This window comes from Chlamydotis macqueenii, chromosome 1 (assembly GCF_036417535.1).
Source record: "Chlamydotis macqueenii isolate bChlMac1 chromosome 1, bChlMac1.mat, whole genome shotgun sequence".
NCBI lineage: Eukaryota > Metazoa > Chordata > Aves > Otidiformes > Otididae > Chlamydotis > Chlamydotis macqueenii.
In genome coordinates, this window is record NC_141556.1 from 115,339,778 (window position 1) to 115,365,531 (window position 25,754).

Below are 25,754 nucleotides of genomic sequence, written 5' to 3' on the forward strand. Positions count from 1 at the left end.
CTAGATGGCCTTTAAAGGTCCCTTCCAATCCAAACCATTCTATGACTCTCTGAAATACACCTGGGCAACAATGGTAGTGCAACAAGTATTGATATAGAGAAGAAAAAGAAAAAAAAAAAAAAAAAAAGACTGATTCATAAAGACAATTCTATTCAAATTCTGTTTTCTGTGCTTATTATGTAATATAAAGTCCTGTCAACACGTGAGGCATTTTCTTGCACTAGTCATATGAAGCCAAGCCCACCAGTTCTAAATTGTTTGGAAGGGAAAAATCAAAACAGAAAAGCAGAGCAACTTTCACCAAAAAAAAAAAAAAAAAAGTGTTTCTGCCTCGTCAGAAACAAACACAACCATTCCCCCCACCATGGCTGCCCACCAGCACCACCTCTATCCCCTTACCTCTGCAGAAGAGCACACCTACTGTGGCCCTTACACATTCCTATATCCACAAGTAATGCACACACCTGATCTTTTGACAGACCCAAACCATTCCTGAGATGCCCCCGCTTGCAAACACTCATGCCATTAGAGCGGCATGTATGTATGCAAGGTGATTTGGAGTCAGGCTCGCATCAACCTGTGAAGATACTGCTCAAGTACACCTGTGGCAATGCCAGGTAATGCAGTTTATCTTATCCCACTCTCAGTGAAGTTGCACCACGGCACATTTGCTGTGCTCCTCCTAACAGCACGCACACAGTTCCTGCAGCCCAGCTAATGCTTGGCAATTTGTTAAACTCTGTTAACATCACTGTGAGATTGAGCTCTTAATTATCCCATCATCTAGACCAACTCTAGACAATAATAGAAAACGCAAGAGTTAAACCACTGCTGCTCTCCCATGAGCAAACCTCCAGCCCGCCAACCCAGACCTCGCTGCTGGGAAGACCCCTGAAAGCAGCAAGGGAGAGCGGGAACTGCTGTGGGTGCTGGCAGCACGGAGACCACCGAGCCTCCTGTGCGGGCTGCGTTTGAGCCAAGGCAAGGGCTGAGCACAGAGACCCGTCACCGGACTGCAGCTACACGGGACCCCTCAGCCTCCAGGCACCCAGACGCACGCTCTGCCTGATGGGCACCCAGCTACACGGCTGGCCGCTGCTGGGATCATTTATTTGCTTTGCTTTACCAGGGCTTTTTAAGCTACCTGAGAACATCACATTCCAGCTCTTATTGAAAGCGTAATTGGAAGTCTCAAAAAGCAATTACATTAAAAGCACTCGGCAGTGAATCAACTAACTACTCGTTTGCCCACGAGCCTCTCGCGCCGGCCACAGCACCAGCCGATGAGGTTGCATTTCCAGGACCTGCGCACCGAGCTGAGCACAGAAGGAGGCTTCATGCACAGGAACAACACAGCAGCTTCACCCTGGAAGGAAGAGGGGTTTGTTAGTGATCACAAATGCTCCCCCTTCCTCAAGTCCTTTGACACCATCCCACTGCGAAAGCAAACAAGCAGCAGAGCACAAGCCTGCTGAGCTGGGGAAAAAGGATGTTCGTGTTTGTTTAAGATTCAATTAAAATTTGAGATGTCGCAACCAATAGAGAGAAACCTCATTCTGGTTCTAGAAAACCCTAAATCTTATGTGACCTATGCCTTGCACGGCACAATAAAAATATAAATATTTACATAACTTCCCTTTTTTTTTTCCCCTGCTTCTGCACTGTTTGCAGCACAGCTGGGCTAATCCCATTTCCACTGCGCTGTATTCTGACCTCCTTAAACAACCCCATGCTAGGATGCTAAAACACTCTAATCTATAAATAATGTATTCCCCTCATCCAGCAATGGATTACTGGGCCATAAAACTCCCTGGAACACACTGCAGAGTCACCAGTTTAACAAAATAATACTGAGAAAGATATGTCAGTAAAGAGTCATCCTCTTTCTTGCTGAATTCTTTGAAAGATTTGATGCCATCATTACTTTTGCATTGGATTTTTCTTTTTTAATAAATTGTTTAGGAGTTTATATTTTATTCTAGTGACCTCTTTTTCCCTCCCACCAAAGATCCTTTATTCTTTTGCGCTATTAATCCTCACAGCATGGCAAGAGACCAGCACTGGCTAACTATTCAGAGCCAAAGCGCAGGAGAGCAGTAAAGGGCTCGCTGCTGCCATATACCACGGAGCCTCAACAGACATGGTGATGCCATGCTTTAGACCCAAGCCAATCTACTGCCCCAAATGGGGAGCTCCCATTTCTGCCCCCTCATCCTCTTGCCCCAGCTTCTGGCAGGAGGATGCCCGGGCATTCACTGGACCCCATGCTGGGCCAGTCCAGGCTATTGATCGTGCAGGAAACTATCTGTATTTTCCTCAGGGTTCATTTTCAGACAGCTATTACCTACGACTCAAACCATAAATTGCAACTTCATTTAAAGATAAACGAGTCTGCTCCAAAGACTGATGTCTAGTAGGCTTGCTCCCACTGCTGTGATGGTGCAAAATCAATGCCTCTCCTATGTCACAGACACCAACAGGAATCCTACCGCCAATTTCCCAAAGCAAAAGCATAAAGCTCAAGCAAATACTTAAAAGTGCAAATTTGCAGTTTGGTAGAGGCATTCTCAAAAAATTAAGTGTTTCGGCCTCAAAACAAGTTGGAATCTTCTTAAAAACAGAAGTGTACCCTTTAAAGAGCAAGTTCCCCTAGGAAGTGTAACCAGGCACACAACGCTTCAGCACTTGATTCTTAGCTCCATTTGCTATGATGAACACAGCCATTTTCCACACATTTTTTGTAATGCACAGATCTCTTAACTCTGAAAGGACTGGGGAAAAACAAGCAATCCACTGACACCCACAAAACCTGCTTCCTTCATTCCACTGCACTAATCACATGTGAAAATTTAAATCACTCCCGCAATATGAAAACGCCATCAAAGGAACTAATAGTCGCCTTGACAATGGGTTTCTGGTATATTAAATGAAACAATTAAAGCACTAACATTTCCAACAGCTACAGCATGACTTAATTCCTCCAAAAATGGTACACGTTATATGTTGCCTCTGCACGGAAGGATTACTCATGGCTGATGGGTTACAGCGCAGCTCTGAATCAGGTCTGAACCCTGCCCGTCAGAAAGCAAGCTTGTGCCCCTCAGGAATCAGAAGCCGTATCCGACATTCCTATAGCATCCCTGAAGACAGCAGGTTGGGATGGAGAGCCGGCCCCTCAATGGCAGCCAGCTGCTGTGGGGAGAACAGGGCCAGGAGACAAGGCTGCCCGCTTCATTATTAGCCCTAATGCTTAGTCACAGTAATTGCAGGGCCAGAGCTCTGTACTCACATTTCCTGTCACCAACCCAAGAATTAAGCAATTTAGATTTAAAGATAGTAACCAGTATATAAAATAACTTGGTAAGCGATCGCAGAAGTAACTAGGAGAAAAATGAGCAACCTGATACGGAAAAGCTTCCTCCAGCCCCTGCTTCTGCAGCGGTATCAGATCCTCAGCGAGTGCGAGACCCCACCAAACCCAAGCCTTCCCACCCTTATTGAAAAGCATGGCAGCGCTGCCCTTCACAATGTTTCAGCTTTTCCCACCTCGCAGAAGCACCTAACAGAGCTCAATTCAAGTTGAAACCTTTCATGGGGCTCATTTTCAACAATTAAAGAGCATGGCAACCTGTAATTACCGAAAATAAAGCCAGACAGCTGGAGAAGGGAAGCATCTTTAATAAGTAACACGATACTACATTTTCTCTCTTAGGGAATTTAGCTATTAAGTCCCCAGCTCCCATTCAATCAAGTTTGAGCTCTCGGTATCTGCAGCGAACGCGGTGCGCTTCTGCTACCTGTGAGCAGCGCAAACTCTGCAAAAGCAAACAACACTTGGCAACCTGATTAAAACGCAACTCAGAGAAAGCAACACCTCCATCCACGCTGAGGAAAGACAGAAGTTAGGAGAGGAAAGCCTTACGGGGCTTCCCGGACACACGGCACCTTAGACAACACAACGACGCTACACCCCACAAACACGTTTTCCCAGCTTTAGCTGAGCTTCAGCTGCCTCATTCCTCCAGCCCGGCACACACAACGCAAGCAAAAGTTAATGTAATTTGTGAAGCAGCTTACCGCTCATCATCAACAGCACAAACATCTTTGCTGCTTGTATTTCCCAAGCCTCGGCTGCCTGTAACAGAAAGGAGGAAGCGGCAGTGTTTCATTCCCCTTCTGCTTCAGAGTGGGTGTAACTCATTAAGTTTCATGCTAAGATGAGATGGGTCAATTGGGTGTGTTTGAAGGTTTGGGTTTTTGCCATCTCTCCCTCCCTCCTTCCTTTCTTCCCTCCCTCCCTTTCCTGATTAATTCCTCCTGTCGCAGGCTTCAGACGAGCTGCCACTCAGCCCCGGTGGCTCCCGAAATCTGAATTCCTAAGGACACCCCTCCGGGGTGACTTGAACTCACCAGCCTGGCACACTGCAAGAGGAGCCAAGAGCTAAAACACTCCGTCACCTCACAGAGGCGACTTGGCACATCAGCTACGCGTGAAACAGATGTGCAGTCCCCTTCCTCAGGCTGCTAAACTGCATTGTCATTGGTGTGGAATTGCATTTTCAGGGAGCAATTCACCAGCAAGACATAAAATAAAAACCTTCTGACCTACTCTGCACCTTTTGCCACTGCCCTCGACTCCCTTAGGTCCCAGAGGATTTCTCCCTGGGTACGTATGTGGACAGTGCTTCCGCGGAGGATACACGTTCAAAACAGACAGGCAATTGCCTCCCACGAAGCTGTCCTATCCACAGGTGCAAAAGTGTTTGCAGGATCAGGAACTACAGGGATTTAAAAATTACTCATGGATCTGGTTTTACTTAATTCACTACTTCCATGTAACTGCCTCTGGATTAGGATTTGAGCAGCATCGTCCTCAAGACTAGGGCTGGTTAATGGTTGCTATAAATAAGAAATACCAATACAAAACCTAAACCATCTGTGTTCATCCCCTGAATTCCTCCACCTTGAGTGTGCACCATTTATATGGGAGAAGGAAAACAGGTATCAAACTATTCTGGGAATGAAGTAGACAACATAGTAAATATTTTTTTACAAACAGAAATCAAATTAATTAACAAATTAGCACTTACAACTCTGTGTGATACTTCAAAAATACAGAGTATTAAGTAATAATCACATCCTTGCAGTTCTGCCCTCTGCAACCCAGCAATGAATTGGGAAAAGGACAAAACCATTAGGGAGAGAAAAATAAAATGGCAAAAGGTGTAGCAGCCCCGTTCTCCCACAAGGTTATACGCACTGTTGTGCGACTGCAATAATTAAATAGCTGTAGCCAGGCTGTGGGGCTCCACACACCTGGGTGCTACAGATGCTGGAGAGGATGGGAGGAGATTTCTATTTTGGGCCAGCCAGAGATGAGATAGTTGGAGAAGCAATCTGATGCAGCACAATCATTCTTACACACCCCATTATCAGAAACTGGCACGCAAGCCAAGTTTCCTGGTACAGCAGTCAGCTTTAGCCCACTTCAAACAGAAGGTTTGCTTCAACTTTACATCTGAGTACTTGCAGTGTCAGATGTTTCTGATACATCTACCCACGCTTAGAAAGCGCCAGGTCCCCCCATGACCGCAGGCACTCCTGATAAGCACCGGAGTCCTCCACCTCAGCAGCAGAAAAGGGCTGAAGGAGAGATGGGACCAGACACACCGTTTGGACTACAAAGCACTGAAACGATCGATCCTTCACCTTACAGTTAATTTAAACACCGAATGAGCAAAAGCCAACAGCTCCTACTTGCAGGACAGGCAGGAGAAACAAACAGGAGAAACCCCAGGGGAGCAGATCAACCTCCTCTAAAAGTTTTCGGCACCAGTAACTAGCAAACCCCGAGCAGGCAAGCAGGTTTGGCAAGCCACAAGTGACTCAGAAGGCGACGGGGGCTGCTGCTACCTGCCTTCGGGTTCACTCGGGCACGGCCGGCACTCACCGTCTTCGACCCATTCAAACAGCCCGACAGGCAAAGCCTCCGACACCACCCACCCCATCGGAACGGCTTCGCCGTGACGCGGAAACCGCTGTGTACGTATACACAGACGTGCGTGCACACAAGCTCCCACAGATACAAAGCAATTACACTTCAGTCCTAAAGGAGGAACCTACATGCTTACTACAACAGATCACAAGTGATTGTCTGAAGCGTTTTTTCAGCTTAAGAGGACTGAAAGGAGGCACACCCTGTTGCTGACAGCATCAGGTCGATTTGCATTCTGTCACGGCAGTTTGGGGCATCTTTTTCTGCTGGTTCGCTGTTACCTACAGTCTTTGGCATGGCTGGGACTCCCTTCTTGCAAGAGCTGCTTTCAGAAAGCTTCAGACAACCAAGTCATAAGGTCAGCAAGTCCCAAGTTGGTCTGACCACCAGTGGACTTTAAACCAGTGCAGATGAATGAAAGAACAGCAGGGATTTCCCCTTCCCATTGTGACCCATAGCACCAGAATAAGAAACAGCAAATAATAAATATAAAGACTGATGCATGGAGAGTGCTGCAGAGAAGAATTACAGGTGTCATCATATAGCTAAGATCTGGGCTTTTTGTAAACACAGCACTTGATTTGGCTGATCTGGCTGTGGCTGCAATCCTCAGGGCAGGCAGGAGGGAGAGGCAAGGGAAGCCTTCTCCCCAGCCATGGACCAGCCAGCCTGTGCTCCTCCAAAGCTTTGCTGAGAAAGGAGACAACGGGCCTTCAGGGAAGGCTGGCTGGGGCAAGCGAGCTGCCAGGATCCGGACTGCAGAGAGCAGGTGGCCCCAGCGGCTCAGGGAAGGAGCGGAGCGGCCGGCTGACAGCAGCCTCGCTGAGAGCCCTCCCAGGCAGTGCCATGGCTTGTCAGCTCACGCCTGCCCACTGCGGGAGAACAGGCATTTCCAGGCCCCAGCCCCGTCACCCTGGCTCGGCTGACGCATTTGGGTACACGCCTTTTGATGTGGGCTTCCTCCGAAAGTGTGCAAGCCAACTTTTATAAATCTTCATGTTCTCCTGTGCTAAGCGATTAGCAAAGACCTACCGAAACCTGTTTTCAGACAACCTAGCATATTCTGCCTGAAATGGGCTGGAGACAACCACATCAGTCACTGAGCTGAGCAACTGCAGGGGACGTTGCCTCTGGGAGCTTCAAGAAGTGGCCATCGGCTAACCCCTGCAGCTGGAAGAAAGTATTTACCCTTCCCTTCTCAGCTGATGATACCACTGGGAAAAGCCCCCTTTTCTTCCAGACCCAGCAGGATGACCCCCAGCAACCCTCCAGGGGGTCCACAGGCTCTCCCAAATATCCAGCTGAGACATGGAGACCCTGCCATAGAGCCCAGAGGAGAAAGGTCCCCTCCCAACGTAGCACAGTCCACTGCAGGACAGCACCTCCTCAGTGGTGAAAGGAGAGGGACTCCCATCAGACACAAGCCAAGTCTGTATCCTGCATAAAGCTGTATTTATCAACCCTAATTAACGTCTCTGGCTTCTCACACCCTGGCACACCTGCTAATTAGCACATATGAGTTAATATCATTTTAACAATGGATTATCACTTTGAGCAGAAAAATGGGAGTCACTTCAGTACAGTGACTCACCTCCAAGCACAGTAGCGAGGTAAGATATGAAAAGCATTGGCCTGCTTGCACAGGGCTACACAGACCATATCTCTTTAACTACAGCTTACTTTACAAAGCCAAGGTCCTTCAAAAATTAATGATTCTATCTGTCTTATTTTCCACTTGTGCAAACAAATGGCCTTGGAGAAGCGTCCTGTCTCCACCCAACAGCCAACTGGAGCCACTCAGGTCTTTCTTCAAGTCCTTAGAGCCATGGTGGAGTTTCTAATGGTCCCAGCCACCGTGATTATCGCCTGCTGTGGTCAGACGTTTCAGGACATGACCCAGGGCCCACCAAGCACTTCTCTGCAGGAATCACCGCAGGGGAACACCAAGGTGCTGATACCAAACATAAGTTTTGTTGCTACTCCAAACATCCCATGACCACAGACCTGGCGCAGGCAGGCACCCTGGCACACGTTATGGGATATTATACCCCCTTTGCACCTAACACTGTAAACCGCAGCCCTTACAAACGTGACCTGGGCTGCAAAGTTCAAGCCAGCTCTTGCACATCACTGTGGATGATGTGGCCAAGCCATGCACTGGCTTTCACCATGGTAACCCCCCTTCCCCTCGGAGCAACACCCACGCTTGTGCCTGTGCAGCCTCACGCATCTGGCAGGAGGGACTGTGACCAAGAATACTGCTAAAGCAAAGGGTTCTCTGTGCAGGTGGGGACAGTTTGGCTTGAGTCATCTTATATGCAATGATAAATTGAGGAAGAATGTTGGGTTTTGTTTTGTTTTTTTTAAGTCTCAACTTTCAAACAGAATCTTTGTGATGCAGAAGTGCAGGAAGGCTCTGGTGGAAAACCACCACACTGCCATCAGAGTCACTTCTACTCCTTCAAACTTATTTTTAAAGCTGCCTCTTTCACTTTGTCCAATAAAAACCTGCAAACCAAGCATTAACATCATGAAAAGTTATACTAGATTGACTGTATCCATACTGCACGTTATCAGAAAGGTTTTCTCAGCCTCACGTTTCTAGTTGTGATTAGGAAGGCAGCTGTGAAAGCTAAGTATTGTTCAGCCACAAATAGTTCCCTTTCAGCCTCCACAAAAATAAGGTAATGAACTACAGGGGTTTTCTTTCCCGTTGGAGAAGCCAGCAGATATATCAGCTCCTGGGAAAACTGATCCCCTGTGTTACACTGCCAGGGTAGTGGAAAAAGGTTTCTAATGAGCTGCAGGGAGTGGATGCTGGCGATGAGCCCGCACCCTCGCCTGCGAAACCAAGGCGAATGACAAGAAGCATGAACCACCTCTGGAGCAAGCAGAAGTTAAAATTTCAGGCTTGCATTTTATCACAGCGCTTGTGGCTGGCAGTTCTCACACCAACTTTGCGGTGCATACACAGGCACTTTGCTCACAGACATTTGGAAGGCGTAGCCTCACAGGCAAAGGTAGGTCCCCTTCTTTTCACTGGAACTGTCCAGGTGCATGCAGGTAAAACACACACCTCTGTGTACACAGGATTAATACCTACAGAACAGGTCTGCTTCTGGTCATCTTGCCTCAAGAAAATACCCACAACAGTAAAGCTCTTCCGGACACGCACACAAGCATGTGCACACACACATACTCAAAGTCACTATGAGCTTCTGCACCTCCCCAGCACCAGGATGGTTTCATAGGGTCATCTGGCTGTGCACGGTGACTCCGACCCAGCTCCTCCTGACCAAGGAAGCTACTACCACTGCGACACCCGGCATTGCACAAGCCTCGCAGCAGCGCCCGCTAGCCCATTCAGTCCTTACGGCAACTGCCGCGTGGCGCAATGATAAGCCAGAGTTTAACGAAACAAGGACTGTTTCCTTTTTTGATGAGAAGGCTTGAGTAGGAACATTTTATTCAAGACCTCTAATCCAAACACCTCCTCTCATTTCTTTGAAAGAAACTAGGCGGTAGCTGCTGTCATTTTCAGGCTGCGTTCTGACACACTTCCACCGCATCCCTGCCAATAGTTTTAATTTTGTTGGAAAAATCAGCTCAGAATGAGTGACAAGCTGTACACTGGTGATGATGCTGTCAAATGACGGATATCATAGGTTTACATTAGTTGTCAAAATTTTTCAACACTAAAAATAGGTATCACAAGCTTTTGGATTCACCACATTGAAGTATTAAACATACAGGATATTCACACCTTCAAAAGAGCCCAAAGCCACTCAATGCCAGGTAAAACCAGCCATGTGTGACGTACAGCAAAGGTCTCTGAGCATTATTTATTTTGAGAAGAAAAAACAACATACTGCTATATGAAATCTCATAACAACACTGACCAAAGCAAAGACAAGATGTCGCACACAACATGAAATAAAACAGCACAATATGGGATTCAAACACACACAAAGGAAGAAAGAAAAAGAAAAAAAAAAGTTTAGATGAGAAGAGAGAAAATCCTGCATCTTGTTATCTCAGCTTTTGGTCCAGATCCCACTGAAAGGCAGGGCAGACATCTTCCTGCAACAGCTCCTCCTTTCCCTCCTACCATCCCTCACCTGCCCCAGCCCAGTAAGAAAGGGCCCAGAGGTGCGAAGCTGTGCAAGGATGAGATAAGTCCAGGGTAAGCAAGTAGGTTGCTGGAGGGCTGACGTTTCCATCTGGGGGATGACCTCTCCCCAGGTAGCAAACCGTCAAGACACCAGCCAGCCAGTAAGTCGTCAAAGGGGACATTGTTTTTACAGGTAAGATGGCATAGGAAGGGACAGGCAGGTAGAAGAAAAAAAAAAGAGACCATTTACAAACCAAATCCAGCTTGCTTCTTCCCTTTGAGTCACTGAGATGACTCGCACAGGCAGAGCTGTCCCTATATTAGGCCAATATTTATAGCAGAAAGAAAATGAAGCATCATAAGGAATTACTAATTAGATGTTATCATAACACTGTGTAGAACTGAAGCAGCACTCCAATGTGCTTTATAAATAATTAGCCAATTAACATTCACAATATCCCTGTGAGGCAAGCATTATCCCCATGGTCTGCATGGCCAAGCGGAGAGCGAGCGGTTCGCCCATGGCCACAGTCCTTGAGCAGAGGTAGGATTACAACTGACGGCCTGCTCCCCCGTCACTAATACCTGATCCGAGCACAGCCTGATCACCCCAGGTGAAAACGCAACTCAAAACATACTCGTGTTAAGTTAGCCAGAGCACCTGATCTGCCATCGATGTTTTTATGCCAACACTGAGAGGAAGATACCTGTCCCAGCATAAAGCCCAACAGTACAGAAAAAAGCATAGTGGCACAGTTGGCTTAAATCTCCCAAAATCCATGCTGCTCCATGTCTCACCTTAAGGAGAGACCTCACCCTACGCTCACCTCCCAGCACATGCACCAGTGCTTGTGGCAGGCTGGTGGCTTGCTGGTTCAGGGGACACTTTGGGGTGAAAATTGTCCCTGCTGCAAAAAAAAAGGCCGAGTTTGGGCAGATGGGTCCCCTGCCCCGGCCAAGTGTGCAGCTGCCCGAGCACAGAGATGGGACACTGAAGATGAAAAGGGAACTAGGAGCCCTCTGGCTACATCTCCCATACCATCACATCATGAACCATGCTGCTCCTCTGTCCTAGATCTCTGCTCGGGCCACCAAGCAAGGGCTGCTTAGCTATCATCCCAGCCTGCGCACCTCCATGCACTGGTCCAGGCTGCATCTTCCAATTCCTTGCCACTTGGATGAAATGCACTCGCAGCCATGAACTTGGGACCTGAATTCAGGGCCGACTGAGCAGCTAACCCCATACTACCTGGCACGGGCACGATTCCTTTCACTCTAAGGATAAATTCCAGCTTATACCAGCATGAGACCAAGACTCAGCCTCTTCCCTTGCTCTTAGGTGGAACTTGACAGACAACATGCCAAAGCCCATAGTTTGTTCAATGGCTCAGTTTCTCCCACTTTTCCCAGAGGAGGCATCTTCTCACAGCTCATGGAGAAACAACTTCACAGCTAGAGCTTGGGGAGGCCAGGCAGCCAGTGCTTCCTTGCGCATCCAGCTCTCACCTTTCACCAGAGCCAGTGGACTACCCAAGTGTTCTTGCTCCCTCCCTCTCACATTACGCTTTTTATTGAAGGAGTAGACCAGAGCAGCATCAATGCCGTCTATGCACACACCTCTCTTGTCACTGCCACCTCCACCCTCGCAGTGCAGGGGTGATTGGCACATCCAAAGCCAAGTCACTGTCTCAAAAGTACACTGTCAAGCAGGGAGACAGCAAGTCAGGGAAGGGAGCAATCCGGCCAACAGGATGGACAGGAGAACAGAGTTGCGGACGCAGACACACGCACTCTGCTCCTCCAAACTCTCCAGGAAAGCATGCAGTGAAATTGAGGATGCTCTTGCACAGCTGCCTGCATAGCCCAAAGTGGGCTTTGGGAATGGGACTGGCCCAGAAAGCTCCTGCCACAAGCCCTCATGCCTCCCATTGCCAGCCATGCTGCAGATCAAGGCTATAAAGTTGTTTCCCATCCGCAAGCCCTCCCCATGAAGTACTCCAAGACTCTCACAGAAAGAAACAGTACAGAAGCGTAAACTGCTGCTGTTACTTTCTGCCGGATGTATGCTACCAAAGTAGGCAGACCCGCATCTATTTCAGACATGCTGCATAAAAATAAAAGATGCTGGTTGACTGTGCATGTTCTCATTTTTAGAAAACAAGCTCAAATTTATTTCTTGTCTTTTTTTTCAAATCTTTACAGCCAGATGGTAAAAAAGTTCCCCTCAATGAAAAGAAGCCTTGACCTGGTTTCAACCTACCTGGACCAGAGCATGACACGGGAATCACACCGTTCAGTTAACACCTCTCTCCTGAGGGGCCCTGACCTGACACCCCTCACTCACAGCCTAACCCAAAGTCCTCCAACATCAGCAGAGATCTTGACTTCAAGTTCTGCCCAGAGGGCTACCACCACTGACTTTCACAGGATGACGCGAGGTTATAAACACTACAGCTGGCAAACAGGGCTGGCACAATGGGACTTGTAAGACCCTGGAGGTCTTACAGAGATAAGGAGATACAGCTCTCTGGTTTATGTCTTAGTGCTTTCCCTTTTTCTCCTTTTTCAATTAACTTGTTCTAGCTACTTTAGAGGTCTTTTTCCCTCTTAAAAATCCACATCAAGTTATTCTATTGAAAGACAAACACAATTTTATCAGAAAGCACATGCTGGTTTTCTACTTTTCCTATTTATACTCCCTTTCTTCCCTGCCAGGACACATCTCATATAACTATATTACCATCTACTTGTTTGCCAGTGCTGCGCTTCTCACAATGAACAAATCTTTAATTTCAAGGCATAGTTTGTATCCATCTACAGTTGCTGTCAAGCATCCAGACTGCTGGTGTCGATGCCAAGTCTGAGTACACTGTGTTACAGTGGTCATGAAGGGAATCACTGGTAGTTTTCTGTGGATAGAGAGATCTTCACCATGAAGATGCTCAAGGTGAAAAGTGAAGTGGGATCATGTTTTCCAGAGAGGTTGTGCAGGCTCTGTCCTTGGAGGTTTTCAAGACCTGCCTGGAAAAGAGCCCTGAGCAGCTGCGTCTGGTCCCAGAGCCGGCGCTGCTTTGGGCAGGGGGTTGAAGCGGAGACCCCCACATGTGCCTTCCCACCTGAGCAACTCATTGACTGCATTGTCCTAAACAATCATCAATCAAATGCCCAGGACCCTGCCTGGCAGAGAGGGCAAAACTCCACAACAAGAGATGAGCCTTTCACCAGTGTTGGGTCCACCCAGCTACGTTGCCTTGAAGCTTCCTCACAGCTTGTGGAACGGTTTGATGCAGTCAAACCATGCCTATGACCGTGACAGCTGGATCCTCCCTTCTTCCAAACATGCCTACCAACCTAGCTCTAGGGTCAGCCACAGCACCCCCAACCCGTTTCAGTCCAAAGGAGATGGGGACACACTTAAGCAAACAGGTCACTGCTAAACTGGACGACAGCGAGTGCCGAAATGGCAGAGGCACTCACAAAAGTGGTTTCACCAGCAAACCTGAAAGCCACTGACTTCCAACAGAGGTTTACAGTACTACCTGGTGGTAGCAGGATGGTAAACTCCTGTGAGTCCATAGCAGCCTGCAGAGCACACCTCTACATCCTCATTCACAACCGAACAAATTTGGGGGATTTCTGTATGTAGCTTGGAGGCCAAGAGCAAAGTGTGGCAGAGGCATGCTAAGACAGGATAGTATTGAGAAACGCCACTGGTGCATTTCATTTTGAAAAGCATCAAAATTACAGGAAATTGCTCAGACTCCCTTTATTAAGAAAACAAGAAACTGAGAAGCATGACCAGGAAACGCTGTTTAAAAGATGGCTCTTTTTCACGGTTTGCAGGCAAGGAAAGGATGTACAGAACAAGAGCAGTAGGAAAGCATGAAGCAAGTGAAGTGTCTTCTCTGAATTGCAGTCTGAAGTCTTTGGCTTTCTTTTGATACCAGTAAATTTAAAAAAAAAAAAAAAAGTCTCCAAATCTTGTTCCAAACTACTATTTGGAAGAAGGCCACAGCTCATTATGGACAAAGCAAGCAAAGAATATATGGTTTGTGGCACTCAAACAATAGCCCTGCTCCTGTGAGCTCACTCCTGATTATTTGTAAACCAGTGACAACAGTGACAGACGATACATATATCAGTATACATTCACGGCTTTACACACTCACCTTTTGAAGGCCTGCATCACAGTCTGATCTGAGTCTGTAGCTTCTAACACCACTATCACTTGACTTTGACTTTATACTTGCAGAAATGTGGTTTTGAATGCTCAGAGATGCATAATTTCTCTGAGTGACCCCTCAGACTAAGAGGCCATATACAGATTAACTGCTTAAGCAAGCTCAAGGGCAGAGACCTGGTCTACTCTACTGGCAAAAGCCTTGTACTCTGAAAATAATAATTGTTCCGGGACTGCTGATTAGTTTTCCTCATTTGTACTTTTTTCCCCCTCTTAAAGTCCTGCCTGTTCCTTTTATTTCTTATGAGGCTTTTCAGTATTTGTCTGTTACTTGAATGTTAAAGCCTGATTTGTGATTAAATACATTTGGGAGGCGGACTGCAATGCTGCCTGCTGTCACTGTTCCAACTATAAGAAGATCTGGAAGATATCAGCATATCTGGGCAGATCCTTCTCTGCATAAGTCTGTGTGACCACAGTTATTTCTCCCCTATTTTACCCCTTGCCCTGAAAAAAACAAACAAACAAACAAAAAAAAACCAACAACAACAAGAACAACAAAACCAAACAACCCTCTGATTAATACACAGTGGGATAGCTGCATGGTATGAATAGTGGTGGATATGTATTAAAAAGTGGCAATAAATAGGGCAACAGCAGGGAGAACATTCAAACACATTGCAAAGCAATAAAATAGTTCAGTTTCATCAGTTGCATTAATTGCACAAAAGCAGTAATCAGAAATTGTATACTTAAGTATGTCAAGAATGCTGCACTCAGTAACTTGAAATTACTTTTATAACTTGGCCCACTTCCCCCACTGTAGCCGCACTCAGCAGATAAGGGAACTCTTCAAACTGAAATGACCACGTTCCACGTTTCGGGGTTCTGTGAAAGCCAGCTGAGCTATCCAGAGGCTGGTCAAGGTCAGGCCAGCTGAAGTCAGGCCAGCACAGAGGGTGTGATTATCCATATTCTCACCCATTTCAGTGTCACAGGATGGGCCTCACAGCACAGCCATTGGCTGCAGGAAAAGGGAGCCTCCTACATCAGCCATGATTGAAGGTCCTGGAGAGACTCCTGCAAAAGCCGAATAAAAAGCACAGAAGGCCTCAGGTCTCCTGCACTCTTCCCATTAGGTGATCCTGCAGCACCAGTGATCCAGAGCCTCTCCAGTGAGATGCCTCCTCTTCTTCACTCTCCACCCCACTCTCAGCGTGGATCTCTGGCTGGTCCTTAAAGCAGGTATCTCCTGGGTCATCAACTTGCAGGACACAAGTGAAGAAGCTCTAAAATCCACAGCAAAAAAGCACAACCCCATAGCTGGTAAGGATGGATTAATCAAGGATGTCCATCTATCACTGGGCTTTGAAGTGAAGGATCCTAATGACATGGTTTGCTGAGGCCAAGAGAGCGCTAAATATGCCTGTTCTAAGACACCTTCTTTCTCCTCAAACCTCCTCAAAAATGACACAGCCGGATGATGCAGAAGGGCTGAGACCAAAAAGCGGGGAGCCACAGCTGTCCATGCCCTAGAATAGGGAAAATGGGGAGGGCAGACCTCCGAGTGGTTGCATATTTATGTAGTAACAACACCACTTGAGAAATTCCTCATTGCAGGCAGCTTACAGATGCACAGTTCGGAAGCAGGATGCACTAAAGCACTCAGAGAGACATTTGTGTCAGAAGCAGGGTGCTGTGAGCAGAGGATGTGAGTGCTGCAGAACAAGCAGCACCCCCTTTCAAGCAGGAGCCCTCTCAGTGCCTGAGACCTCCAGGTAATATCAGGAGACTTAGGAAGGACTGGTCCACAGTACCTTGTGGAGAGGTCCAAGCTTTGCAAAATGTATCATTAAACTGCTTCCCTCTCTTCAGTCAGCCTTCAGCAGAGTCCAAAAGCACTGGGAAGTGGCTGGCTGGGATAAATTGTCCCAATGCACTGCAGGAGAGACTGCAGACAGTGGTAGGAAGCACCAGGCTGCAAGAGAAGTTCTCCCCTCCATGTCAAAGCTTCGAAGGGTAGCGCCAATGAACTAAGGAAAAAGTGGCTCTGCGCAAGAGGAAACACTGTTGAAGTTGTGCTCCATGGGCTGCCCGTGACCTTCACTTCTCCTTTTTGCTCTCCTTAAGCGAGATGCAGCAAAGCCTTTCCGGCAGCCTCAGAAACTGCCCGTGATTCCTCAGCAAAAGACTTAGCCACGGGACTGACTGATGCATCAAAAACACCCTTGATTTTAACCAGAGCCCCGCTAACACTGTCACAGGTTGCCCAGAGAGATGGTGGATGCCCCATCCCTGGAAACATTCAAGGCCAGGTTGGATGAGATTCTGAGCAACGTGATCTGGTTGGAGATGTCCCTGCTCTTTGCACAGGGGTTGGACTAGGTGACCTTTAAAGGACCCTTCCAACCCTAACCATCCTATGATCTGGTGATTCTACCTGCTTAAAGCTAATCATCATGTTTACAGGTTTTGCTACCTAGAAGTGAATGGCAACACATCTTTACTCGAACAGACATTGAAAGAGGGGAGGGATGTGCACTGTTGGCCAACAGCACCTCCAGGCAGCCACTTGCCCCCCCATCCCTGCCCCTCTTTGCCCCACTTGAACTACTCCACATCAGGGCTGCCAAGTCCTGCCTACACATTTCCACCTCCAGCCAGTCACCAGCCCTCTTCCAGCACCCTGGCTCACAAAACGTAGCTGGCCAAAACCCCACATTTTTTATTTTCTGGTCATTTTGGCTCCCTGAACTCGCTTATTGTGCAATGAGGAAAGCACCACTGCCGCTGCAAGAAGGGGAGGAGGAACACATGGCTCTGATTAAAAGGACAGCTCAAGCTCAGAGCCATGCCTCCACCACTCAGCAGCAAAGCACAGAAGGGAAATGGGACCAGCTTACGACTAGCCAGGCGAACAATACGTGGTTTATGTAATGGATCAGTACCTTGGTCTGATTCACAACCACTCTATTGATGCAGTTTTCTGACAGGGCAGGATGCCCCAAGCTGGAAGTGCCAAAGACTTGCTCTTACAAAACCCAAGCCGTATACAAGCATGAAAATGTCACACATTATATTTTCTTTCCCATACATTAAAAAAAAAAAAAAAAGAATTAACTTTTGGGTTTGCCTTGAAAAGAGCAACAGCCTTCAGAGCAGCAGCTCATTTGACGTTAGCCAATATTTGAATATTTGATACAATGGAATGGGAGAGAAGGGAAGAGAGAATGAAGAGACCTTTCACTTTTTTTTTTTTTAAGATGCACTGTCAGTCTACATCCTCAATAACTGTCTGTGCATCTCTTTATAACATAAAAGTCAGCCTTGCAGTGGATTGGAACCTCGGGACTACTGCACTGGCAGAATTAATAAAAAATGACATTTCATTAGCCAGTGTAAACTGCACGTGCTTCCACTCTAGAGAAACTGGAAATATCACCCAATTTCACTATCATTTTCTGTTAACTGACTATTCTGCCACGTATTCACATACTGGCACATTCAGTTTGATGAGATATCAGTTTTCTAGTTTCATTCTTCTTTGTCTACAATGCTGACATTTTTTTAAAATAATTTTTTTTGTTCTGTTTTTGTCTCTATGAAGGTACCATACTACAAAGCTACTCCATTGGAAAAAAAAACTACCCTGCAGCAAACAAAACGGATTACATTTGTCAATCTGAAAACACACCAGAAGGAACCTAACCTGACGTCCGAAGTAAGGGTAGAAGGCAACACGGAAGTAAGAAAACCTCAAACACAACGGGCAAGACCTCGACTCATTTATAGGCAGGCTAGGGTCTATGGTCAATAGCGAGGCACTAAACAACAGAATCTGTTTCCTTCTGCGGTTTGAACTCCCTGTATTTTTCTTTCCCACTATTAGGCTGGCTGCAAATTCAAAGATTTGCATAAGCCACAGATTTTGTCTGTCTCTTTGAAAGGTCAAAAATTAGAAGCAGCACAAACACACACACATGACAAACAGGCCAGCTGGCAGCAATTTGGAGTGACCACATAGAGGAAGTGTGGAGAAGAATAAGGGCAGGAGAGGAGCCTTTAAAAGCCTGGGTCATACATATATTGCAAGTTACAGCGTGCCTCAGGGGAATTTTATTTAATCAGTTTTGTATCTTTCCAAAGATTAGTGACCAACTATCCAGATTTAGTGCTGTCATGTTTCTATAAACATTTCTGAATATACTTTCTTTGATAAAACATGCAGCTGCTGACATGATTTTTCATATAAACATTTCACTATGTATTACATTGCATATTTCAAAGAAGCCTTAACATTTTTATTTCTAAGACACCACTCATTCTCCTCTGCAGGCTATGGAGCATTGCCCTAGGACACAGAAAGGAAGGGACAAGTAAGTGGAGCAGAAGGAGGGTGGGCAGGAGTTGCAAACAAATACAACAGTACAAGTCTTTACTAAAACCACTCTGGTCATTACTCACATGAGGGCGTTATGGAAGCAAGCAGAAAGGCAGGGAAACATCTGTTGTCCTGTGTAGCTTCTGGAATGGAAGAGAAAGATTAACAGGTCAGCTTCAAACATCAAACCAGATGCACACAGCTGGTGTTAATCTGCATGACCATTACCTGCAACAGACCTCTGCCAAACTCTGGCAGCCAAAGAGCTGGCCAGACTTTTATTACTAACATCACCTCCACCTATTAATGCAGAGGGGGAAAGAATTCAAATCCAAATTGCTTCTCACAATTTGTTGCTGTTTATATCTTGCCAGAGCCACAAAACCCAATTAAGTCCATTTCCCTTTGGTTTGCAGTCGGTCAGCTCCAGGCACTCGGCTGCAGTACCTCGGGCTGCCAGTCTGCAGGGAACATTCAGTTGTTTAAAAGCAACTCTTTCCACTGGACTCGGGTTTAGCTAATTGTACCATTTCTATTGATCTGGAGTTTTATAAAAAGCTTGGCTCCTAATTGCATGCTGTCAGCAAAATTACGCTTGAAGGCCAAATTTGGTTTAGTCTGGCTCTCACAAAACAATAAACGGGGAGTACTGACATAGGTTTAAGGTAGGAAGAAAGAATGCATTTGAAAAATAAATCACTAGAAGGCCTGTCCAACTAAAGTAGGAAAAGGTTACTTATCCCCAGCAAATATCACCACCACATGCTGTTCAGAGATTGGAAACATGAGTTGATTTTACAGCTCCCTGAGCACCGTCCAACTGAGATTTTTTATGTCCCTTCCTCCTGACCACCCCTCTTCCACAACACCTTAAAAGATGGGTTTGTGGGAGGGAGAGCTCGCTGACAGCTCATCCTTTAAAATGTTTGTTTTCCCACAACAAGAAAACAGGAAGAGGAGAGCTTCCCGTTGCCATTCGACCCACCGCAACGCACTGAGCCCTTTCAAAACCTGCACAAGGCTCTAAGTGCTGTAGATGATGTAACGTCATTAGACGTCTGCCAAAAAAATAAGCAAGCTCCAACGTGCCTCCCTCCAAACTTGCAAAGCAATTTCCATCCCAGTCCAGGAACATGCATCAGGGTTTAATACTCTCTTCAATATATCCCCTTCCACAAAGAAAATCTGCACCCGCTGCTACAGGAACACACTTAATCCCTGTAAGCAGATGTCAGCCTCCAAAGCTGAGAAAATGACTTTGTTCTTTAGGATCAGGGAATTTAAAATGCAAGAAGTTGAAATGCCCTGATGAATCTGGTAACTTAAACCCGGAGAGGAAGCACCTGCTTTCTGAATGGCGGCCCAATTAAAAGCCTGCCGCTGTTTTATGCATCCATAATTCAACGTGAACGGTCTTTTGCTACTTGACAATATATCAGCTATGGTCAAAGAGCGACACAGCTGAAAAAGAAAGGAAGGAGCTACTGAGAGCAAACGGCCCGAATCCTGCAGCATTGCCCCATGCAGCAGCTCTCAGACAAAAACTTCCTTGAGCTGCGGTTGCTCTGCAAGGAGCCACCAAACTCCGCCAACCACTCTGGAGGGATGCCAGGTCACCCCAGCGGTAGATTTGGGGCCCAGATCCACGTCTCAGATGCACAGCTACACCTCCCTTCTCCCAGCGACTCACTCACAGAAATAAAAGCATCTCCCTTCGCTATACAGCAGGTAAAGTAAGGCTTCAGTATGCTGCAGGTAAAATAAGGCATCTTCAGAATTATTCACACCAGCACTGGCAGGGACTGGGAGGGAAAAATCACAACAAAAAAAAAAACACACAAAAAAAAGGGATTTTGACCCAAAAAAGTAAACAAAAATAAAAGCCAATAACACAGGAGAACGATCAGTCTGCCTGCAGGACTAGCAACCATAACAACAAAAAGCAAAAAACCGTAGCAATCCCCTTAGCTGAACTAGAAATAAAGCTGACAGGCTTCTCATTGCAGCCTGCTTGTCCCCATGCCACCCAGGGCGAAAGGTGGTGAGGCGGGAGAGAGGCTGGAGCAGGACCCTTTCTTCACCAGGCATTAAGCAGCAGCTTCAAATATTCAACCCAGGTCCTGACCCACCTTCACGTTGGCTAAGAGAGGCTCCTGCCAGTACATGGGCCAGGACAAAGTCATTTGGCCATTTACCAAAAAGTCTCATTTACTTTGTGCTGGTTGTCACTTTCTCTCACCACAGCCAGGTTTTCAAGAAAATGCTTTCCCTGTAAACAGGCAAAAACTCAGCTAAAAATAGAGTCCCCTCCATACTTCATGGAGCAAGGAGAACTTGGCAGAAAAGGGACTATCTATAAGGAGTTCAGACAGGACCCAACAGCCTTTCTGGGAAATTTTATCTGCTTTACTACATGTGCACAAAGGATATCAGTTTGGAAGTCTTAAAACACACTGGCGCAAATCTTAATCATGGGCAGAACTGTCGCTCCTCTATGATTAAAATCTGCATCGATACCCAGGGCCAGGCCGGGTGCTTCCCTCATTTCCCACCGCCTCCAAAGGGGTGCGGAAAGCCCCAGGGAGAGGCTGTGCTGGCCTCAGTCCAGTGCTCAGGTTGCCAGCAGCTTCAGAGAGCTTCAATCGCCACGTGCTCAGTGTGGACCAGGCTCCTTGGGCACGCTCATGCCAAACACCAGCAGCCCGCAGGGAGCGCTTGCGCCAAACTCCTTTTTCCCACCCCACAAAATCCACCTCCTGTCCCAAAAGCAGCTCCCTCTAACATGAGGCATCTCCCTCCATCGCCTAGCTAGTGAGACACACAGACCATGAGGCAGACCAAGCCTGGACCAGACTTTTATCCATCCAGGCCAGCAAGTTCCCAGGAGAAGCAGACCCCAGGTTTCCCAATCCAGAGAGTAACAACAACATCCTCGAGTCCCTCTTGCAACAAAACCAGGGTCGAAGGCAGCCCTCACTTTGCGCTTGCCACTGGCAGCCCCGTCAGGAAGCAAACGTGCTGTGGGCAAGGCAGGAGGTGTCCTGTAATTAAACATCACATCCAAACGCTCATGTGTAACGAGGACAAGTTAAGATTACGCAGACAACCTCAGTTCTGACATCTTTCTAAGTTTAGCTTGCTTAAAACTGTAGCTTCAATAACATGCATTTAGCATAGAAGTCAGGATATGCACAGTTGTTAGCGTGTGTCTTATGAAAGGTCCACAGAAAAACAAATTTAAATGTTTTTTAAAAAAATTAAACACAAGTGGTTTTCCATATAAATTAACCGAAGTTCAGGTAGAAGACCTACAGTTTCCTTACCTGTGTATTTTCTGTAAGAAAAATCTTTGACACCTTACTACATTTAGATCAGAGTGCTCCTGTTTTCTTCCCCTGGCACTCCCCTCAGTCAGAGCTCCAGCCTTCTTGGGGATGCATTTTGTCTTATCTGCAAAGGCCTTTTCTTCTCTTTCACTATTCTAGAAGCCTGGAATGAAACTCAAGCATCCCCAACAACTACTGTAAATCCCCAGTCCTTTTTTTTTTTTTTATTTAAAATGGCTGCGACAGTACAGTATCATCATACAGTACTTATCCTTGAAAACATGTAACTCCAATTCAGCAATCCTATTACATATGCTCCTAGCATTTGTACAGAAGAGATTTAGCTCTTAGCTCTCCATTGCTTTATCTCTTTCCCTGTTTGCCAATGCAGAAATTATCTCAGGCTATACACAGGTCATGTCCAAATGCTTCTCCTATCTTGCTGCAAATCTGGAAATAAAAAGCAACCGTCACGTAGCCTGTGCTACCCTGTCGAGTCTCCTAACTCAGCTTTTCATATTCTTCTGAAGTGCAGTGGAAAGAGCCAGTTAATGCTATCTCCCTAGCATCCCGTCTCTAAGTGATACTATCAAAAAGACAACTTGTGCAATCAAGGGGTCTGTTCAATTGCCTCCCAAGGAGCACATGGCAGAGGGAACCCATGTCACATTCGTAAGGATCAGGGTCGCTTCTGAAGTAATGGCAGTACAAGTCTAATAAGCTAAAGGGCAAAGAGCCTGTCTAGAGCCAAGCAGTCAGAAGGGGCTCCCAACAGCAGAAATGGCAAAAGTATAAAATGAGGGGAAAACAAGAAACACAGACACGTGCATGGATGGAAAATAAAACCTTCTATGTTTCAGTGACTCTCCCTAAAACTTGGGGCTGGGGCGCTGGGGTAAAACCACACCAGCATACAATGCTACTGACAGGGGGAAATCATCCTGTCCTCCTCTCTTCTGGTTCTGATCCCCCCAACCCACATGTACATTCTTACCTTACGGGCACTGCCTGCTGCCTGTGGCCCTTCCCGTGCCCAACACTATTCACGCCAACTCACTGCTTTTGTCAGCAAACTGAGCCACCATTGAGCTGTCTCCATGTCTCAGCAACACGCTCACCTCTTGCATAAAAAAGATTTAGAGCTAAACACTTCTGCTTCGTTTATTCTAAAGTGCACTGTACCTACAGGCCTATCCTCCATGGTATATGTATACATTTATCGAATCATCATCTCCTACATCTAATACTGAAACCCTGTTTTAATGCTGTTTTGCCATTCACCTGCCAGGGACATCCTCTCTCTCACTGTGGTGCTCCTTCTGTGCTCTTGCCCAAGACCTGTCTCTTACCTCATCCCATTTTTCCCCTCATATCATATGAGTGACAACTCATAGTTTAGTCACTATTAGCAAGTCTAAACCCTGGCTATGAAGCATTTGCCAGAGAGACAGCTCTATCTCCGTGAGAACATCAGCCCGGCTTTCTAAATACGCAGCTCTCAGCAGGTCTGACGCTGCAGCCCAGGGACAGCCCACGGAGCAGGCAGCGCTCTCGAGAAACCTGCCCTTTATTTACAAATATTAATGTAACAGGCACTTAGAGATGCTTTTGACGCATCTTGCGGCAGCTCCACTCGAGGAGCACCAAGTGGAACGTACACTGAGACAAAAGGAAGAATTAAGACAAATGGGGTCTGCAAGGTAGTTTTGTCTGAGCTGATCATCCCACCAACAAACTATTGACAGTAATATTACAACTGAAGGGCAGGAGATGTCACTCAGACTACTCTTTCACTATTAGTTCAAACCAAGACCACGAAAGGGACAGCACAACCCAGGGCTGCACATTCCCACTGGCTCCTTCATGCCACTCGAGCATGGCTGCACCTACATGTCAGTCAAATCAAGCTGCCCAAAAAAACATCTGATGAAACCAGGTCATTTTTCAGCCACGTAGCCTGGGAGCTCTGGTACTGACACAAGCAAGGCACTAGGAACATGGGGTCCAGGAAAGGAAGAGGTGGGATAATATTGTCCTTTTTAGCAGCAACTCAGTCCTGAAGCATTTAAAATAAATAAACAAACAAACAAATAAAACGACCCAGATGCTCAAGAATTTTTTTTTTTTTTTTTTTTAAAGTGAGCCAAGAGGAACAGGGAGCAGACTGCAATCAGCCATCAGCCCCAGCCATGCTCCCTCAACACCAGCACTGCTCAGAATGGTTTCTTCTGTGTTTTTCCCAACCAGCCTCTCGGGCAGATTGCTAGTTTAGCTTCAGTACCCGTGGGGAACATCCAATTTCATCCTGCGAAAATAGCATCCCACCCCACAACGAGTCATTTCCACTAACCAAGCTTGACTTTCACTAGCAACATTGCCCTACCAAAATCTTTTTTTAAAAAAGCTACAAGGTGCCTAGGAGTAATCCCAGCTTGTTCTGCTGACCTGCAACTTCTCTCCACCCTTGAGGCATCGTGAACTGCTTTAACTATTCTGGTTTGCTCTACCCCCACAGCTGGACACTGAGGTGTGCCTTTCACAGCTCCTCACCCCTGACCCACCACTTCCGACATCCGTTTCCCATCCTCTTCCTCTCTTATCTAGCACATTCCCACCAGCCCACAAACCCAGCCTTTGTCTTCTCCTCCGAGCAGCACTGATCCCCATGCCCTCTCCCCACCCCTGCTCGCCCTGGTCACCAGACACTATTAACTGCATTGTGGTATTCAAACACCATAAAGTTTAGGAACATATAAAAACCTCAGAAGGGGAAAAAAAAAATAGCCATGCATGTATGCTGAGTGGTTTTATTTAAAACACAGCTTATCCCTGAAGCCAGACACCAGTGACTGTAGATATAATCCTTCTCTCCATGCCTGGCTGCTGGCCAGGTGCCACCAGTATGTCCGCTTTCCTTGTGCCCTCCTCTACACCTCCTCAAGGTCCCAGCTCTTCGGCATCTGCTTCACCTGTGGCCCAGCTTGTCCCAGGAAGGCCGCCTGCCTTCCTCACGGCTCCCACCAGCCATCACCCTTCCTGACATTATTCCTCCAGCAGCCGCTCTCCTGGATGGCCTTGACTCTGAGGGGGCCTCCGGGCAGTAGTGCAGCGCAGACGTTGGGCAACAAAACAGGGGCTGCAGCTATAAACCCTTTCACACCGGATTCCTGCCTCGTCACCACATCGAAATGGCAGCTCCTCCAGCCAGCGCCGGTGTTACCACAGGCACACTGTGCACGTCAAACTGAGCACGTGTTTCCAGCACAGAAGTAACATGGTGCCAGAGGGGCTCACTCAGAGGCACAGCAGGCTGTTATCAAACAAGGCTATGGTGAAAGAAGCTGAACATCTTAAGAGATATACTGCAACTTCAAATGAAGCATCACAGGCCTCGAGGAGAAAGTACATGACATGCCATGATTGCTGTCAAGCAGAGGACCAGACTGGATCAGGGTCTTCACCTTCAGTTTCTGTTCTGCAAGCGATTCTCCAGAGCAAGAGCAGCCCTTGCAGAAATGCCTCCTGGCTGAACAAGCTCATCTGTGCTCACAGCAACATGAACTTGCCTTCCCAAGTACCTTCACAGTGGATCCCCCCTCAAAGGACATTCTTGAGGATTCCCAAACAAAGAGCTGCAGGTGCAGATGATCATCACCAGGTGCAGATGGTGCACCTTCTTCCAGTCCATGTTATTGCTGTCTTTATGATAGGGCTGTGAGATCTGAGTTTGCCCAGGACTGAGCACATCCCTTCCAGACCAA

At 46.9% G+C, this 25,754-nt stretch overlaps 1 protein-coding gene across 4 annotated transcripts in view; it reads right to left on the reverse strand.

Moving 5' to 3' along the window:
- Positions 1-25,754, reverse strand: part of TIAM1 (TIAM Rac1 associated GEF 1) — a 152,972-nt gene that overhangs the window by 113,917 nt on the left and 13,301 nt on the right. For all 4 annotated transcript variants that reach the window (XM_086764485.1, XM_086764476.1, XM_086764469.1 and 1 more), the window contains exon 2: positions 18,751-18,810. The gene's annotated coding sequence lies outside the window, so the exon portion shown is untranslated. The remainder of the gene's footprint in view (positions 1-18,750; positions 18,811-25,754) is intronic.